We start from the raw sequence: 20,213 nt of genomic DNA, 5'->3' as shown, positions 1-20,213 counted from the left end.
CTTATTTCATTATTTTAGTTACTGCAGGTGAGCCAATATTAGATAACAGAAATAGATTTTGGCCCTCAAACATCTAGTTTGAACATCCTTTTAAATTGGGGTTGAGGTGCGCCGTGCCAAATAAACTTTAAATGCATAGCCCTCATTTAATTAATGTGTTTGCTCTTTAGGAATCGAGGTGTGCCATTTAGAGAATTTTCCATGGCCCTCGCAAAATTAAAAATGTGTAGTTGCTTTAGGCGCGTTATTCTAAAATTTTACCTTCTTAAACTCGGGTGTGCATTTCATGTGACCCAAATCATATCTTAAAACGTTGAATAAAATATGTTTAGGATTGCGAGTGCATTTCATGTGGCGCGATCCAAAGGCATGTTTTAAACGACGTTCAATCTTCTTTAAAAAATTGAATAAAAGCGGCTAAAAGTTAAAATTTGCACATAGGTTCATAATTGTTTAAAATCGGATAATTAAGCCGATTATAACAGTTGAGCGACCGTGCTAGAACCGCGGAACTCGGGAATGCCTAACACCTTCCCCCGGGTTAACAAAATTCCTTACTCGGATTTCTGGTTCGCGGACTGTAATACAGAGTCAAGCTCTTCCTCGATTCAGGATTCTACCGGTGACTTGGGACACCATAAATTATCCCAAGTGGCGACTCTGAATCTTTTAATAAATAAACCCCATTTCGATTGTCCTTTAATTGGAAAAACTCTTTTACATCACCCTCCTTCCGGGGGTGTAGGTAAAAGGAGGTGTGACAGCTCTGGCGACTCTACTGGGGACTCGAACCTAGAATCTCTGGTTCAGGGTTCAAGAATTCGAGCTTAGAATAATTGTTATAGTTTGCTTTATCCATTATCTGATTTTGTTACATGATTTGGGGCCTAATGTGCTAATTGATTGCTTCTACTGCTTTGATATTCCGTGAATTGTATATAAACTGTTGTGAAATCCCTCTTCTTTCTGAGTCTTCTAAATCATGAAGAAGTGTGCACTTCGTGTGACTTCTTTTCTGTTAGAGTCATATTCCAAATTTAGAACGAGGTTCGGACAAGTTACAAAGCCGGTGAAGCTTCTGTATTTCCGGTATGCTACCCTTCCCCCCCCCCTGGTTCGAGTTATCCGCTCGGGTAAGCCAGGTCTAGAACAAATAAACCCAGGTTTCTAAACCTAGGCTGAAGCTGCTGATTCTGTCTTAACCGTTGTTGATACCCAATTTTTCCTATATATTTTCAATATGCAAAATACCTTTAAAATAGCATATATATGCATATATAAGCATTTCCAAGGTTTTTATTATTTTTTCCATAATTTTAAGGTTTTAAATTGATTTATTTCCTCCCTTGTTATCCATAAAATCCCCAATAATTATTTCCAAAATTATTATTTTGATAATTCTTCTATTGTATTTCTATATTTATGCCAAAATATGGCTAAAGTAATTTTTTTACATATTTTTACAATTATATTCAGTATTTTTAAAAGCTAAATTGCACATATTTTCAATACTAGCCCTTTTTAGATTTGATTATGTTTTATACGTATAAAATTAGATCCTGTATTTTTAAAATTGTTAATTATGTATTATAAATCATTTTAGCCCTTTAAATTAGTTTTTAGAAAACTATTTACTATTTTTATAATTTAAATAGGGAAAATGGTTATTTAACGTATAGCCAAATTGGCTTTCAATTATAGCCCAAATCAAACCCCAATTTCCCAGCCCAATTTCAATTTAAAACCGACCCTAACCCAATTTAAATCCTACCCAACCCAGACCCCCTCTCATCCTAGCCATTGATCTCTGAGATCAACGGCCCATATTCCCCCTAACCATAATTAATCCCAAATGACCCCCCCCCAATCCCTCTTATTCTTACAATCTGTCGCCCTTGAATCCCCCCTCCTCTCCAACTCTCTCTGAAACCTAAAGCTAACCCTAGCTGCTGCCACCCAAACTAACCCTAATCCCTTCAATCCTCACTCAATCCATGGACTCCCATGGCTGTTTGAGACGTATGCTTGTCTCCTACGTCTCTTGGTTACCCGTTTTCATGATTTCGTGGAAAGATATCGAGGAGATCTAGTCCAGATCTTGTTCAACTTCTATCCATGGTCTTTTATGCTACTTTCTGGCCATCCATGGCTGTTTGAGTAAGGTCCATGGCTTTTCCCGCAGAAATCGGTAACGATCTAATGTTTTCTCATCCTCGTTGGGTTCTCTGAAATCCTAGTTCTTGAATTTTTTTTACTTATCTTTAGATCTGTCTTCGATCTAGGTGTAACCATGAGTTTTAACCGATTTTTTCTTCGTCTCTATTATTTTCTGAAAACCCTAACTATAAAGCCTCAGATCTTTTTAGATATGTGATGGATCTATGGGTTTCTTAAGGTTTTCACTTGTTTTCCTCAAAATGTTTCTCCGATTTCAAACGGTTTCTTCATTTTTCAAATTAGGGTTTCAAAACCCTTTTTGCAAAAACGATTTCTTTCTGATTTTAGCAATTACTTTGATTTTTAGCATGTTTAAACATTGCCTGAGTCTTTCTTTTTTGCTCGATTCATTTTTTCCAAGAAACCCTAATACTTCTGGGTTCGATTCGAAGTTTGAATATGTTTGCGGTGTGTTTGCATGACTATCATATACATTATGGGCTTTATGTGGGTTCTATATGCTCTTGTGCTTCCCGTTTTAATTTGTTCTTAAGGTTTCTTTGATTTTGTCCAAACCCGTGTTATTTATGGGTCCGACCATCTGTTTATTGAGCGTTCACATAATTTATGTAGATTCTATGTAATCTCCTTAAACCTACATCTTTGATTTCGTGTATTTTTCTTGTAATTCTGTACTGATTTTTCGAAATTGCTTCCTTACTTTTGTGATACTTTCCTTGGTTAGTGCTGATTCCCTATGATTTTTCAATCTCATTCGTGATTCTCTGAACTAATTTTCAGAATCAAATTGTACTCTGCCTTGTTTATGTGCATAAACATGTTGTTAAGTAGTGTGTATTTTCCTTATGTTGAAACTATTATGTACTTAGAACTTATTACATGCTACATGCTTTTACTATTCCTATTATGGTAAAATCAGTCTTACAAGCAATTCTTGTCTTATTTGATACAACTTGTACCCATTTGAACAATGACTCCTTAATGAAAGGAAGTCTGGGTCTTTAATTGATTCTGACTTGTATTATTTCTGTAATCATGCTAAGTCAGTACTTATTACCTTATTTTCCTACCGGTTTTCAAAAACTATAAATACTCTACCCTCTCTTCTTTAAAGACACGGACAATTAGTTTAGAACACACATACACACTCAAACTCTCTCTTCTTTCCCTACTACTTGTGCTACTGCTTGTCTAGCCGGTTGAAAGTCAAGGTTAGACTGTGGAATCCTACTTGCTTTACTTTTCTGCACTTTGCTTCCTTAACTAGTATGTCCTAGTTTAATTTTAAAGCCTCAACAACAACATGTTTCTCTTATTGTTTCAGTTTCTCTCATTTCTGGTCTATTTCTACTTGTGGTTCTGTTGTGAAACCTGTAGTTGAGTTACATTACTAGCATGCTATTATGTCTCCATTTTCCTTTAGATTAATGCATTTTATGTGTGTTTCAAAGCATGCCTTGTCAATCACTTATTGTGTATTTACCATCTTATGAATCCCAAATCCCTATGCCTTCCATGTGTTTTTGTTCTTTCTGACTGGTTTGTGATTATGCCAGTATCAACTATTGCTGAGCATATCCAAACCAGTCCTAAGACCCTTGCTGGGGTTATGTGTTTATAATTAAATGTCTGTGTATCCCCAAATCCCTTGACCCCCTGTGTGACTACTGATTCTGTGTGTGATCCCATCTTAAGGTGTTTGAGTTTGGTTCACTACTACAACTGCTTTCAATCATCTCTGTTACTGATTGCTTTCAAAATGGACTTGTCAGTCCAGTTTTTAAACAAACTCCTTTCAAACATGTGTTCTGCACTTTCACTATACTCTTAGAATACTAGGTTTTGCCCCTTTTGTGTGAGCTTTGACTTGGGACCCTTGAGCTCCTTCTGAGCTTGGACACATGAAAGTTGGCCTTTCCACACTGCACTTACTTTACCTTGGCTATGAAATCTAGGTGTGAGCACTGCCCGGGGATCCCTTGAGGTCTTTAGGGAACTCTGACACACCTAGATATGAGGGAAAGCTATGAACAATCTTGGCACTTGAGATGATTGATTACATAACTCGGAGAGGAAGTCCTAATCAGGCTTTCTATAGTATAACTTCTTATTTTCATTATGTAATTCATTTCGACATTGGTCTGTAATAACTTGTTGTAAACAAGTATATTGGGGTTGGCTAGTGAAAAGGGATGGGGTAAATATCTTTGTTATAGTTGTTAAGGGTAGAAAACATGTTATTAGGTTTACGTTACTAATTACGCAATAGAAACCATGCTTAGGGTTCATACATGCATTAGAAATCATGCCCCTTAGATCTCATATTTATTGTTTCAGCATGTGTACCCTTACAAAATCATGTGTTAAAATCTGCTAATAATTAGCACTTTACTATTACGTTTTACGCTACCATGTGCATTTAGATTCCTGCTCTAAGAATTCTGCATCATGAGTTTTATACATGCATCTTAGATACCATGTTTTAGGATCTTATTCATACTTGTATTCACACTTAGTGTAAACTGATGATGATAAAAGAGGTAAAAACAGCTTCACACTTGATTATCCTGTTTGATATAACTAGCAATAACCTCTATATTCGTAGCAACTAGAATAACAAGCTTCTAGGGTAAAATAATTTCCAAACCGTCTTTTAATAATTCTGAATAACTACTGCATATCGCTTTACGCCTAGGCAAGTCTTAGGTCATATAAAGTTGGAACTGCCTTTGTTTAATTATCAACTGTTAAAATCAGTAGGCAAACCTGATTCAGACTTCTTTTCTGAGTCATGTGATAAATCTAGTTCTGTTGTTATCACTTAGATACCATGCTTTAGGATTTAAATATAGACCTTAACCGTGTATGAGTCATGTTGTCTATGTGCATTATTTGTGGAGGTATATCTGAGCCTTCTACTTATTTCGGTGTTTTCCCCTTTAAATGCAGTCCTACTTGTTTTGTATGTCGCCTTAGTATTTTGCCTTTAAACTTGAGGGTCTACCTAGAACCCCCTTCTTATAGGATAGGAGTCCTAAATTCCTCCATGACTGATAGGAAGGGATGGGTAACATCATGTAATAAGGGTCGAGACCAACCCTCACTTTAATTACCTTCACGGGCGGGAAAGGGTAGATATGGATATGATGATTGGTGCGCTAATACCACGTGTAATCCCTCTTTTGAGGAGTGCCATACCGGGTATTGCATTGATGTGATCCATATTACAAACAAACCTAGGACACCCCCTTTACATTCATAAGCATGTTTTAGATTGTAATTCTTTTCAAATTTCGCCTTTCGCTAATTGTTTTCAAACACTCGTGTATTTAAAATCAAATTCCCTACTATTTGAGCCCTACTTGTTTACTTGCTAATTGCACAAATTCACACAAATTGTCTGGCCGGGAACCACACTAGTGGATCCTGAGGGGTGCCTAACACCTTCCCCTTAGGATAATTTCAAGCCATTACCCTATCTCTGATTACCAAATAAATTGAACCCTATAGGTGCCCTAACGCACTTTAAAAATCGTTAGGTGGAGACTCTTCAAAATTTCAAAACCCATTTTCCCAAAAGGAAAGAGTTGTCCCATAGCAAAAAATGTCATAAACCCGATTTCGCGAGAAAAAAAGGGGCGTAACAACCGCACCTGCGGAGTGGGAACTGCAGGTGCGAGGTCCATAGAAGCGGGTATGAGGCACAGGTGTGAAGATGGGATCACAGGTGCGGCTTGGTCCCCGCATCTACAATGACTACAGATGTGGTCAGGATATCGCAGAAGCGGAAGTGGGCTTTTAATGAAAATCAGCAGAAGCGGAAAAGCTTTCACAGGAGCGGTCCCGCAGATGCTGGAATGGGACCCCAGATGTGGTTTTGCTAGGCAGAACCTATAAATTGGATACTTCGTGAAATTTGGGTTATTTTCTACCATTCTTGTTCGGACTTGGAACTTTTTGAAGGGTTTTGAAGAGTGAACCAAGGGGGTTTTCGTGGAGGTAAGCTACTTGAACTCAATACTTGTGATTATGGTGATTTTTAGTTGTTTAAGCATGTAATTCAAAGAAATTAGGAAAGAAATTGAGGGGTTAGGGCTTGGAAATTGGAGAGTTGGAATTGAGGATTTGAGGGACCATTTGAGGTCAGATTTTGATGAATTTGGTATGTATAGACTCGTGAGTGAAAGAGCTTTCTAGTTTGGTGATTTTTGTCGGATTTTGAGATGTGGGCCCGGGGGCCGGGTTTGAGGGTATTTCGGGTTTTTGGTCTAAATTGATAGTTTTTCGTATGGAATTGGTTCCTTGGCCTATATTGATTACATTGTATTATTTTTTGTTAGATACTTAGATTCGGGACGTTTGGGTGCCGATTCCAGAGGCAAGGGCATTGCGGAGTAGGGATTTGACTGGTTTGAGGTAAGTAATGATTGTAAATCTAGTCCTAAGGGTATGAAACCCCGGATTTCATATTGTTTTACCATTTTGAGGTGACACACATGCTAGGTGACGGGCGTGTGAGTGTGCACCATTGGAGATTGTGACTTGGTCCGTCCCATGGTGACTATAAGTTGTGTAATTTGGCTGACACTATATGATACTTATGTGTTTTAGAAAGAATTTCTATAAATTAGGTTGAATGCCATATTTAGGCCTTGTGCCAGAGCGGCTTGGACTCTTAGGGGCTGAATGACTGATTGAAAATCTATACTCAGTCATGTTATATTTATTGATTTTATAACTCAGTATTTATTACTCTATTTTGATGCATATAAATGTTGTTTTGGGCTGAGTACCCTGTTTTTACTGAGAGCCCGAGTGGCTTGAGAGGTTATTGACTGAGCGAGGCCTAGGGCCTAAATTGTGAGGATATTTATGGGATCGGGCTGCACGCCGCAGCATGTTGTTACAGATTCATGACTGAGTGAGGCTGAGTTCCTGATTGTGAGATATTGAGACTATGGCACGTGAGTTGTCCATACGAATTCTGATATTGATGTTATAGCACGTGAGTTGTCTGTGCCGATTATAGCACTTGGGTTGTAGGAGCCCCTCCGGAGTCTGCACACCCCCAGTGAGCGCGGGTGCTCTGAGTGAGTGATATGATGTTTTGATCGAGGGGATGTTTTTGATTCATGTTATGCCCGAGGGGCTATTTTACGAGAGATTGTAAGGTATTGCCCGAGGGGCTGTATATGAGTGACTGTAAGGTTTGCCCGAGGGGCTGTTTATGATTCATGTTTGCTCGAGGGGCTGTTCACAAGTGATATTTGCCCGAGAGGCTATTTATGATTTATGTTGCCCGAGGGGCTATTTATACTTTCATCGTTTACTCACTGTTTCATCACTTCGTTTGAAAACTGTTGAAATATGTTTTAAACGGTTTTACTAAAACTGGATTTAAATTAGCTGAGTAGATTTAAAACCCTGATTTTAAAAACATGTTGTATTTTGTTGAGATTTCATGCTATGAACTGTATATGTTTTATTTGCTCGTTACTATTGCTCAGTCTTTATTTACTTTTATTACTTACTGAGTTGGTGTACTCAAATTACTCCCTGCACCTTGTGTGCAGATCCAGGGGTTGCTGGACGTGCTAGTGAGTGTTGATTTTTTCCGTTGCGGATCTATTGGAGTTAGTAAGGTAGCTGCATGGCGATCACAACTCTGCTCTTCTCCCTCATATCTTCCTATAAATTGTTATTAGCTATTTTTCAAACGGTATATGTCTTAGTGTTATCGGACAGTCCTTTGTAGATGCTCATGACTAGTGACACCCCGATGTCTGGCTTTCTTTCCACACTTTTGTTTTGATTTACACTCCTTATGAAGGTTTTATATTAAATAGCTTTGGAAATTGTCTTAAAAATAAAAAAATCTTGTTTGTTTTGGTAAAGTGTCAGCTTGCCTAGTACCACGATAGGTGCCATCACGACATGGTAGATTTGGGTCGTGACAATTAATGCCTTAAATTAGGGAATTTAGTTACATCCTTTTCCTTTTTTCTGTCATCTCCTCTTTCCTCACTACCGCATCTCTCATCAATTTTTCTTTCTTCTTCATCTCTCTCTCTCTCACCGTCTTTCTCTCTCAATAAGGTAATTCTAAAAGTTGTCTTCTGTTAATCAACCTATTGAAGTAACCTCCAGGTTGTAAGAATTGAAGATTCGAACACTAATCTAGCATAAAGCTTTGAATTCGAATTTGGGTTTTCAAAAATCATTATTTGTTTGGATTGGGTGTTGTTGCAAACAATTGAGAATATTTTTTGGAGTTTATATCTCAATTTTTAGGGTGCTTAGTGAAGATTAGACTTGATTTTGGTTGAATGTCAGATTGAAACTCGAAGAAGAAGAAGAACACATGGCATACAATATACTTACGAAATTATAGTAAAGTTGTAATATAATTGTACATAAATTGTATTTTGTTGTAGTTATATATATTTTTTTATTTGAATATTGTATGAAAGTTGAAAAATAATAGAATAATGTATGAATCGTCATATAAAATTTGTATTTAAGTTATCAAATGGTCGTAATATTGTTAATCTTCTTCCTTGACATAGACCCATAACTATAAGCGTTTGGAATAATATTTCGCCGCCTGCTTCTTCAGGTAAAGTGGGAGGTATCCCTCCTTTCATCTTTTTGGCAAAAAATTGGTTTTAAATTTTCCTCTTTATGGTCAAATCCAAGCTGAATCCTTTTTAGAAAATCCTCACCCTTTTATAAAGTAGGATTTCCATAAGTATCTTTTAAAATTTGGAGAGTTTCTGTTGTTGGCTTTGGGATTGATATGAAGGTCTTCTGGAATCACTTCTTAAGGGTCTATTAGGTATAGGATCAGGAGGCAGAGGAGGATTCATTAGAGTTTGATGGAGCCGCTAAATGACCGTAATATTGTTGATAGAGGTGTCTCATTTGCTTTAATCTATCATAAATTACTGAAACCTATTTAATCAGCACTGAAATGGGTACATTGTACTTACAATTAATATTATACAATTTGATGGTACAACAACATACAAATTTAAAAATAAATTTCGTACAAATTTAATACAAATTGATATATCTACAACAACATACATACTAAAAATAAATTTATACAACTAATTATATAGTATACACTTATTTACAACTTTCATACATTATTTTTACCCAGTTAAAATACACTTACAACATCATACAACTTAAATACAATTCTCATACAAATTTTATACAATATGTCTTTTGTATATTTTGTATCTGATATGTATATATTTAGTATGTGGTGTGTATTTCTTCTTCTCTAAAACTTCAATCAAAACTTTCTCTCTTAATAAAATTTTGATAGATATCAGCAATTTTATGTAAAAAGATAGCATTGATAACTTAAATATAAATTTTATACAATAATTCATATATTATACAACTATTTCCAACTTTCATACAACATTCAAATAAAAAATATATATATAACTACAACAGAATACAATTTACATACAATTATACTACAACTTTATTATAATTTCATAAGTATATTGTATGTTATATGTTCTTCTTCTTCTTCTTCAAGTTTCAATCTAAAATTCAGCAAAGATCAAGTCTAATCTTCACCAAACACCCTCAAAATTGAGATATAAACTCCAAACAATATTACCAATTGTTTGCAACAACACCTAATCCAAACAAATAGCAGTTTTTTAAAATCCAAATTTGAATTCAAAGCTTCAAAGCTTTTTAATGGCTGTCAATGCTGAAGAGTAAGGGCGACAAGTGGGCCGGTCGGAGCCTTAAACGGGCCAAGTGGGTAGTTCCAAATGGTCCCAGTCCCGGTCCTGGTCCCGGACCGGTCCCAAATTAAACGGGTCAAACGGGCCCGATCCAAGTGGTCTTTTTGTAGGAACCGACCTGGAATCGGGCCCATGAACTCATGGTCTCGGGCTAAATGGTCCCGGTATGCGGGCTAAGTGGGCCCAACATATATTTTTTTAAAACTAAATAAAAATTAAAGACAAAAAGATGTTAAAAACCAATATCTAAGGCAATGCCTTGTAAATTTTATTATAGAATTGTAACCTAAATTTTTTACTTCAAATTTAAAGTCTAAAGACAAAAATATTGTAAAGAGATATTCAAAGCAATGCCTTGTAATTTTATTATAGCATTGAAAAAATATGGCAATATCTTTCTTAGTCTTTCTCCTCACTATGGAATGAGCACAACAAGGTGCTAATACCACCACTGAGAAGAAAAAAAACTAATCAAGATGTGCTAAAGTACAAACTATATAATAAAGACTAATTTTTGTTCATACAAGTTACATGGTATCTCTTACAAACTTCATAAATCCAACAAGTTCCGGAGGAATTTTCGTTAGTGGTGGCGGAAAAGTAGTTTGGCCATTTTCACTTTCGGGCGAAGCAACATCTTTTACAAGTTCAGCTAGCATTTCTTCGTAAGCTTCGTCTTCCTCTGGTTGTGATTCAGCAAGTCCAAAATTTCTTTTTTTCGGACGGATCCAATCTCTAAAAAGTACTGATTTTTCCAAGCTCTTCCTCATAGACGCTCTATAATCGCCGAGTTAAAGTCTTGCTTGTCTGAAAACGCTCTTCGATGCCACTGTTGAAGCTTGAATAGTTAAAATATCTCGGGCCATCCTTGAAAGAACCGGAAAATATTTTTCTTTGTCCTTCCACCATTCCAAAAGATTGAATGAGCCGTCGGAATTAACTTCCTAAATTCTCTGCGACAAATAAACTTCAAACTCATTTAGTTATGAAAAATCACTAGTACTAGAATCTTGAGAACCCCTAAACCCCGCCCAAGCACTAAGTACTCTTACTCCCGCAGTTCTTTTAGATGATTGAGAAGAAGAAGAAGAAGTTGGAACATTTGATCTAGCATGATCTAATACAACTTGATAATCATTATAAATAGTTTGAGCATTTATTCTAATTGAGGCTATTTCTTCCGGAAGTTTATACAACTCCTCATCTTCAAGTGCTAAACTATTATAAAGAGTTTCATACCAAAATTAAGGACCTCCTAATTTTATACAAGGATTTAACAAAGCAGCAACACCACAAATAGGGGGAATAGGGGGAAAAATATTTTTTAAAACTTTTTTCCCCATAGAATCAATAGCAAGTTTATAAATTTTCCATCCTCTGAAAAATGAGCAAACAAATTTGGAAGTTCTATAATATAAACTAAACAGTTAGAAATAGTAGGAGAATATTGCCCAGAAAATTAATTTGTAGCAATATAAAAAATTTTCTAAAAAATCTACAAACATTTTAACATTAGCCCACTCTGCATTCGTAAGGCGCTCATCATCATCACTTACATGAGTATTAAACGTTGAGTTTATGGATTTCTATATTCATATGCAACAACTAAACTTTTATACATGTTATTCCATCTAGTTGGACATGGTTTAGGAACCTTTCTTTCTCTTAGGCCAAATTCATTGCATCTTTTAAAATATTCTCTAAGTCTACTTCTACGGTTTGAATAAAAAAGCCAGTTAAGGGCCATTTTAACCTTTTCAAATTCAATATTTAAAATTCTCATACCATCACCAACAATTAAATGGTAAATATGACAAATACATCTAACATGAAAATGTTACTAAATGCAGGACTTAGTATAGTGGTAAGCAAGCCTACAGTATTTGTGTTACTAGTAGCATTATCAATTGAAACTGACATTATTTTATCACTAATGCAAAAATATCTGCAAATTTCGTAACTGTGCTAGCAATAAACTGCCCTGTATGACGTGAATTAATTATTCTATAAGCAATAATGCGCTTTTGTATTATCCAATCCTCATCAATCCAATGACTGATAACAGTAAGATAATCACAGTCGTTGCCACTTCTACCAATATCAGTTATAATAGCAACACGATAATTTATATGAGTAAATAAATAACGCAAATATTGTTCATATTCATGTTTATATTTATAAATATCGCTCTTTACGGTTATACAAGGAAAACCTTTATAAGTAGGATTAAAAAATTTTCTAATATAATGCATAAAGTTAGGGTCAGAAGGAAACCTATAGTATAAGCACATAACATTTACCATTTTTGCATCATTCCCAATCTTTTTTTGGATCATAATATAAAATACCTCCGGTAATAGTATTAATTCCCGGTTGAAATTAATTTAAACCAGTACTAGGGTCAGCCTGACTCGGAGTAGGTACACTTTTCCCCTCGGCCAAAGCTTTCAGATGAAGATATCTAACTCTATCTTGAGGGTGTTTCAATATGTGTCTAGCCAAAGTTCTCGTTTTCCCCCGAGATCCAAAATATTTAAAAGTTAACTCCGCGCCACAAGTTTTACACTTAGCCTTATTTTGTAAAATTAGTTGAGTAAAAAATGGTCAAACATGAGATGTTTCCATCTGTTTAGTAGGTTGTCTAGAAAAAATAGGGGCAGTAACAAGAGTATCAGATGGGGCATCATATGGATTAGCAGGGTTATCACTAGTTTGGTTAACATCAGGAGCAGGACTAATGAGTGTATCATTATCCGGTTGAGTTTCATCAAAATATATTTCCTCATCATCATTTTCATCAATAGTTGGATTAGAATAAATAGCATTCATTAATTCATGGTCTAATTGTTCGCCAGCTCTAACATTATGGCAAAATTGACTCTCAGTAAATTATAATAAACTATTATCGCTATCAAGAATAGCAGGTGTAAGACAGATATGGGGTTTGGTTCGAGGAGCGGGGAGCAGTGGAGGAGGAACAGATTGACCACTAGATTTGCCACTCTTGGATTTTCCTTATTTTTACCAAAAAGTTTATTTAAGGAAGCCATCTTAATTAATCAAGTAATAGAAAATAAATAAAACAAAAAAAAAACTATAATATTAAAATTTAAGACTTGGAATGAGTTTACCAAATTGATAACAACTTGTTGAACACTGATTATCGTTGAAGACTTGAAGACTTCAATTCACCAACTTTAAATTTTTTTCACAAATTGTAACAATAAAGTAAGCAATAGTAGCAATTATAGAAGAAAATTAGAGAGAGATTGATGATTTTGTAAGAAAAATAAAAGAATGAGGCGGTATTTATAGTTAAAATAGGAAAAAGTGTAATTATAAAAAGTTTGAGGTTAAAACAAAGTGTGTGTGTGTGTGTGTGTGTTAAATGACTATTTTGTAAATAGCCAACGACTATTTTTTAAAGGCTAATGAGCAGATTTTTAAAAGCCCGACGGGATTTTTTTTTAAAAAAATTGACTGTCGTTTGGCCCGCCACAGACCAGTCCGGTCCCGATCCCAAATGGTCCCGGTCCTAGCGGTCCTATTGTGAAGAACTGGCCCAGAAGCCCGAACCATGCCTACGAATTTGACCCAACCGGTCCTGGCCCGTTTGACCCATTTGGCCCGCGGTCCCGGGCCTCGACCGACCTTGCCACCCTTAGTGGAGAGTCAAACACCTTCAAAATTTATTGATTGACAATTTCAATATGAACACCAATTGTGCAACATGAAAGGAAATTGCTAAGTTAAAACTCTACAGTAAAACGATTGAAATCTATTGATGAATTCTTTTAAAAATATATACAACATGAAATGCTAAAAAATAGAGAACATCAGAGAAAGAAAAATTAGGGAAAGAACAGAGAATGAGAGATTGAGAGACAGAGAGAGAGAGAGAGAAAGAGAGAGATATAGCGCAGGAGGGAGAGAGAATAAGGATGAGATATAATTGATTTCTTATTCAATTTCTAATATAAAGGGATACTCATTTAATTCCTAAAAAATATATATATAATTGGTAAATTGTATGTAATTAAATTGAATTTGAGTAGGGAGGGTAATAAATTTTTAAATAATGTATAGGAAGGTAAAAACCCAAGTATAAATTATATCTTCGGATGATAATGCTACGATCTGTTGGGTTAATCAGTAAAGGGTAACTTATAAGTTTAAAAAAACGGAAAAGGTCCAAATATGTCCTTGTACTATACGAAATTTAGTACATTTGCTCTTCGTTAATACTTTGGCCCATATATGTCCTTACTGTCGCATAGTTGGTCCATATATGCCCTTGTAGTATACGAAATTGAGCACATTTTTTCTTCGTTAATACTTTAGCCCATATATGCCCTTACAGTCACATAGTTGGTCCATATATGCCCTTTTCAAAACAGAATCCGCCCAAACTAATTAGCTCTTTCGTTAATTTTACTAAAGTGTATTACAAACACTATTTCCTTTTTATTAGTATTTTTTTCTTTATCTTTCCCTTTTATTTTCTTCTCCTTTTTCCTTTCTCTTTCTCGCATATTAGATTTCCTCCATTGCTGATGCTTTCTCCATTTTCATCACCAATTTGACTTGACAAAACTTATAAATTCCTGCTAATTTTACTATCACAAACCCCACAAATTTTCTAACCTGAAGGAGATGAAAATTGTTGGAGAAAATTTTTCGGTGGTATTAATTGGGTGAAGAGAGTATATGGTTATTCAGATTTTGAAGGAGTTGTTCAATGTGGAGCTTTAGAACTGAAGGGAATAAGACCTTCAAAATCGGAATAACCATATCTTATCTTCACCAAATTAACACCACCGAAATTTCTCTCTCTCAATAGTACAAGAATATTTATGGACCAACTATGTGAGAAAGAATTTACAAAAAGAACTCTATTCGATATTTTAGTTTCTTTCCCTGTTGTTATGTTCCCGCCACGAGAAAGACGCACGGGAGAGGAATTCCCAACGTGCGGAGGATCCCTTGAGAGTTTGTCTCGGTACCCGAAAGCGAGACAGGTGGCTTAGAGAATACCTAATAGCGCGAGATAACTCTGTCCTTTGAACTCGACTATTTATCATGGCCGAAAGGGAACTCTTTCTAGTTGGTGGTGGAAGGTGACTGAACTCCGTTCGTGATCCCATCCGTCTTATGGGCACACAAATGTTCACAAAGGAAAAGGCTATCCATGGGAAGCGTCTACTTCGGCTTAAAGCGAATAGGCTGGCAGTCTTGAATCGACGGAGAATTCTTTAACTGTTCGGTATCAACATCTTTTTCTACTTCTAACAAGTAGGATTCGAACTTACGACCAATCGGTTAACAAGCGACTCCTCTACCACTGAGCTATAGAGGAACAATAGGAGATTCGATCTCAAAGAGTTCAATTCCCGCTCCCTACCCATGACCAATATGAGCTCGAAGCTTCCTTCGTAACTCCCGAAACTTCTTCGTAACTATGTGTCGCGGCCCCTTTTTCTTTCCTAAGTGGAAATTGGGTTTATGACAATTGGAGAGACAACACATTTCTTTTGGGAACTGGGTTTGAATTTGGAGAGTCACCACCTAATGATTAGGGTGCATTACGACACCAAAAGGGTTCGATTTGAATAACCAGAGATAGGGTAAGGGCTTGAAATTATTCTAAGGGAAAGGTGTTAGGCACCCCTCAGAATCCACTAGTGTGGTTCCCGGCCAGACAATTATTATGAATTGAGGTGCAATTAATGTATAAGCAAATAAGGCTCAAATAATAGGGGATTTCAACACATAATGGTTTGAAAGTAAACAAGTTTTGAAAGAACAATTACAAAAGCTGATTTTTTAGAATAAAAAGTTAAATTGCTAAAAGAATAAAGAATAAAGGAAAGGGGATCCTAGGTTTATTAAAAAATATGGATCACCCCACACAATGTCCAGTAATCACTCCTCAATGAGGGGCTACACGTGACATTATCGCGCGGTTATCATATACATATCTACCCTTCCCTCCTCGTTAAGGTATTAAAGCGTGGATTGATCTCGATTACTTATTGCATGCTATTACCCATTCCATTCCTATCAATCCCGGAGGCACTTAGGGCTAATTATCCTAAAAGGGAGGGATGCTGGGCTTATTTGGAGTTTCAAAGGTAAAAATTCTAAGGCGACATACAAAAACACATATTGCATATGAAAGGTGAAACACATAAGCATATAGGCTCAAGTATACCTCATCGAACAAACACATAAAGTAGCATGTCTTACACATACTGCTTAGGTCTGATTGAAAAGCATTAAAGATGAGGGAGATGAGATTGTTGAGGCAGTTTTAATTTATTGCATAACTCAGATAAGAAGTCCGAATCAGGCCTGCCTGCTGGTTGTAGTGATTAACAGATTCAATTTTACAGTTATTATTCTAAGGCTTGCCTAAGTGTTTAGACGGGGTCCTATAGGCATGATATCTACTGAATTTAAAAGGTGATGAGATAGTAGAAGCTTCAAAATAAATTATTCGAAATCCTATAAGCATGCTTGTTAAACCTTGTTAACGAGGGAATTAGGTTATTAAGAGAAGCAGAATGAACAAAAAAAATTGAACTGGTTACAGGTTCTGCAGGTAGTAGTATCTACTATTACCGAATTTAATTCCTAGGAGCATGTTATCTAACATTGACTGCGAATGAAAGCGAATCAGATTGATTTAAGAAACCCTTATAGGCATAATTTCTATGCATTACTCATTTTAAACCTTATAGGCATGGCATCTAAATGAAGTTTGAATATGCAGAATTAAAAGTACCCTATAGGCAGATTTTCTACATGAAGTTGAATATGCAGAATTAAAAGTACCTTATAGGCAGGTTTTCTACGTGAAGTTGAATATACAGAATTAAAAGTATCCTATAGGCATGGTCTATAGGCGAAGTTCGAATATGTAGGAGTTAAAACACCATATAGGCATGTTTTCTACCCTTGCATGCATAGTTACCCAAACCTTTTCACTAGCCAGCCCCAAGTGTTTATTACAACTTATTACAAACCAGAATAACAAATTGCATCAGAACAGGAAAAATACAAAGAAAGTACAACCAGAGGAGGCCTGATTCTTGACTTCCTCTCTGAGTTACGAGATAAACCAACTCAAAGACCATTGATCCAAAACCTTTCTCCAATTTAAGTGTGTCTGAGTTCCCTAAGAGACTCAATGGGACTCCGGGCAGTGCTCAGACCCAAATTGTATTACCAGAATAAGGACAAGTGCAGTGTAGAAGTGTCAGCCCTGAAGTGTCCAAGTTCAGAGGGAGCTCATGGGTCCCAAGGCAAGGCTCACAAGGGGGGAGGGGTCAGAACATAAGTCTAAGAGAGAGTGCAGGTGAAGAAACAGAGTAAAGAAGAGGGAGAGAGGTGCTGGGAAACAGTTACAGAGTTAAGGACTTCACACAAAAGAGGTTCAGGGATTAGGGATTGCAAAGAGCCTATGCACTTAGGCATTAGTTAATTCTGGGCATGCACAGCAATAGGGAGTGTTGTTATGCTTACAAAATCAACCAGAATACACAATCACATAATGGTAACATAGAGGTTATGATCACGGGGGAATCACGTTTGAGTCATAGACAACAATACTTAATATTGTCATGCCTCAAACAAACTATCAGTATCAACACATTCGGGTAGGGGTTTAGGACACATAATAGATTCAAAACAGGTAGAAGGAAATTACATCATGCTAAATTAAGTACTGGACTAAACACAAACAGAAGGCAAACAAGAAGGCAAACGTATTAAGTAAACATATTGTTGTGATGCTGAAATCTTAATCAGAACATACCAGTTCAAAGAAGAAAAATATAGTAAAAGCAAGTAGTAGGACTTTGAAGACAAGCCACAGTACAAGTAACAAGAGAGAATATTTTGAGTGTAAGTGATTTCAGAACTAAGTATGTTCGTGTATATGTGTTAATGAAAGAGCAGGTTATTTATAGTTTGAAGACACGCAGAAAATAAGTCAAGGATCACAGTTTAGCAGTAATTATGGAACTATGTACCAATTAAAATCAAATCAGTATAAGGACTTCCTTTAATTAAGGAGTTAAAATCAGACGGTAATGGGCAGAAAACATTTTAGGAAAGAAATCAAGCACCAGGTGCAGAGTAGACAATTAGGGGTAAGTGCATAGAGGTTTAATTAAAGGAAGAATCTTTGAAATACTCGGTTAGCCAAATAAGGTAAGAAAACAAAGTAAAGTTGCAGCATATGGAGATAATCGAAAATCAGTACATAGCAAATCAGGGAGTCAAGGATTTCAAAATCACTGATTTAAGGAGAGTGACATGGGTTCCCAAGAATAAACAAGTAAACCAAGTTAAAGACAAGAGAATTGAAAGTCTAAGGGGAAGTTTTCAAACCAATTCAAAACACAGGGAAATCAGTAAACAAGGGAAGAATCAATTACACGAGTGCAATCAGAATTACACGGGAGGTTTGAAATCAGTCCAAAATTGAAGGTCATTTTAGAGGGGAATTTAGCATATAAAAGAGTGCATAAACATTAGGCATGCAAGGCTAAACTTGTGACAAAGAGAATAACAATCACAAAATCAGTAGATAGTGAATTATCGCAACATGGTAGTCACATAGGTCAACTTAGTAATAGGGAAAAAGGATATCAGAAGCATGCAAAAGTCCGGGTAAAAAGACTTTTTCTGAAAAATATAGTCTAGTTTCAATGCTTGCAAGAAACCAAATCACATAGAGAAACAGAAGTTGAAACAAAAAAGACTTCAAATCCAGTCGAGCTAATTCAAACAGATGAAACAGCTTTCAGAAGTTCGAATAGGTCTAGAGAAATTAGGGTTTTGAAATTAATCGAATTCAGAGCATGACGAACAAGTAAATCATATAGCAAGTAGTCTCAGGACTCGAATGGACCCAAAATTTTAGGGTTTTCACCATCAATTGAGTTCTAGAGATGAAAAGCAAGTAAATCGGACAAATACTAACAAAATAGATTCAGAAATCTCAAAAGGTCAAAACCCTTAAAACTCAAGTAAAAGAACAACATAAGGAAACACAATAGAACATGTTAGAAAATCAAAGAAAGCTTCGAAACAACTTAACAGAAACTCAAATCGGAAAAGATAAGGGTTCTTGAAGGTAGAGTTTTGAAATAAACCTTGAGAAAACGTTTAAAAGTTTAGAGTAAACACAGATTTAAAACAAATCTAAAGAAATCGGAAGAACCTCAAAGGTTAGGGTTTCAGAAGAACCCCAGATGGTGAGAAAGGCTTGGAAACCATCGATCTAAGCAGGAGAAGTCAAGAGTCAGGCTTGAATAGCCTTGGCTGGCCGGAGCAAAGTCAAAGATGACCGAGACAGCCATAAGAACTGAAATCGACCAAGGTCTGGACCGAGATTCCCCGATATGGCCTTGAAACCATAGTACTCGAACACATAGAAGCCAAGGGAAGTGGATACAGGCCTCCAATGGCTTTGGAGACCATGGATTTGAGAGATTTTCAGGTGGTAATTGAGGGCGGAGGCTAGGGTTTAAGAGGGGATTGAGAGAAAATTGAGAGAGGAAGGGGTTTGAAGGCGGCTGCAGGTGAAAAATGACTAGGGTTTAGGGTAGGTCGGGATTAAAAAAGGAAAGGGCTGATGTGAGCCGTTGATCTAGGCGATCAACGGCTGGGATTAAAAGGAAATTCGGGCGAGTTATTTAAAAAGGGGCGTGGGTCGGGTAGATTAGGATTTGGGCTGGGTAATTGGGTTTAAAATTGGGGTTCAATTCAGGCTATAATTGAAACACAATTGGGGTATATTTTAAATAGCCACTCTTCCCTTATTTATTTTATAAAAAATAGTAGAATAATTTCTGGAAGTAAATTAAAGGTACTAAAATAATTAATATTACATAATTATCGAATTAAACATATTGGACCTAATTTTTTATAGACACAAACGTAATTAAATCTAAAAGAGGCTAATATTGCAATTATATGCAATTTAGCTTTAAAAATACTAAATAAATTTGTAAAAATATGCAAAAATTACATTAGCTATATTTTAGTATAAATATGAGAGTTTAATAAATGAATCACCCAAAATAAAAATTTTAGGAATAATTATTGGGTTTTTGTCTGGATAAGATAGGGTAATAAATTGATTTAAAAATCTTTAAAAATTAAGAAAAAATAATAAAATATTTGGACATACTTATATATGCATACATATGCTATTTTGAAAGTATTTTGCATATTAAAAATATATAGGAAAAA

This window comes from Nicotiana sylvestris, chromosome 8 (genome assembly GCF_000393655.2).
Source record: "Nicotiana sylvestris chromosome 8, ASM39365v2, whole genome shotgun sequence".
NCBI lineage: Eukaryota > Viridiplantae > Streptophyta > Magnoliopsida > Solanales > Solanaceae > Nicotiana > Nicotiana sylvestris.
Note: the sequence above shows the minus strand (reverse complement) of the source record.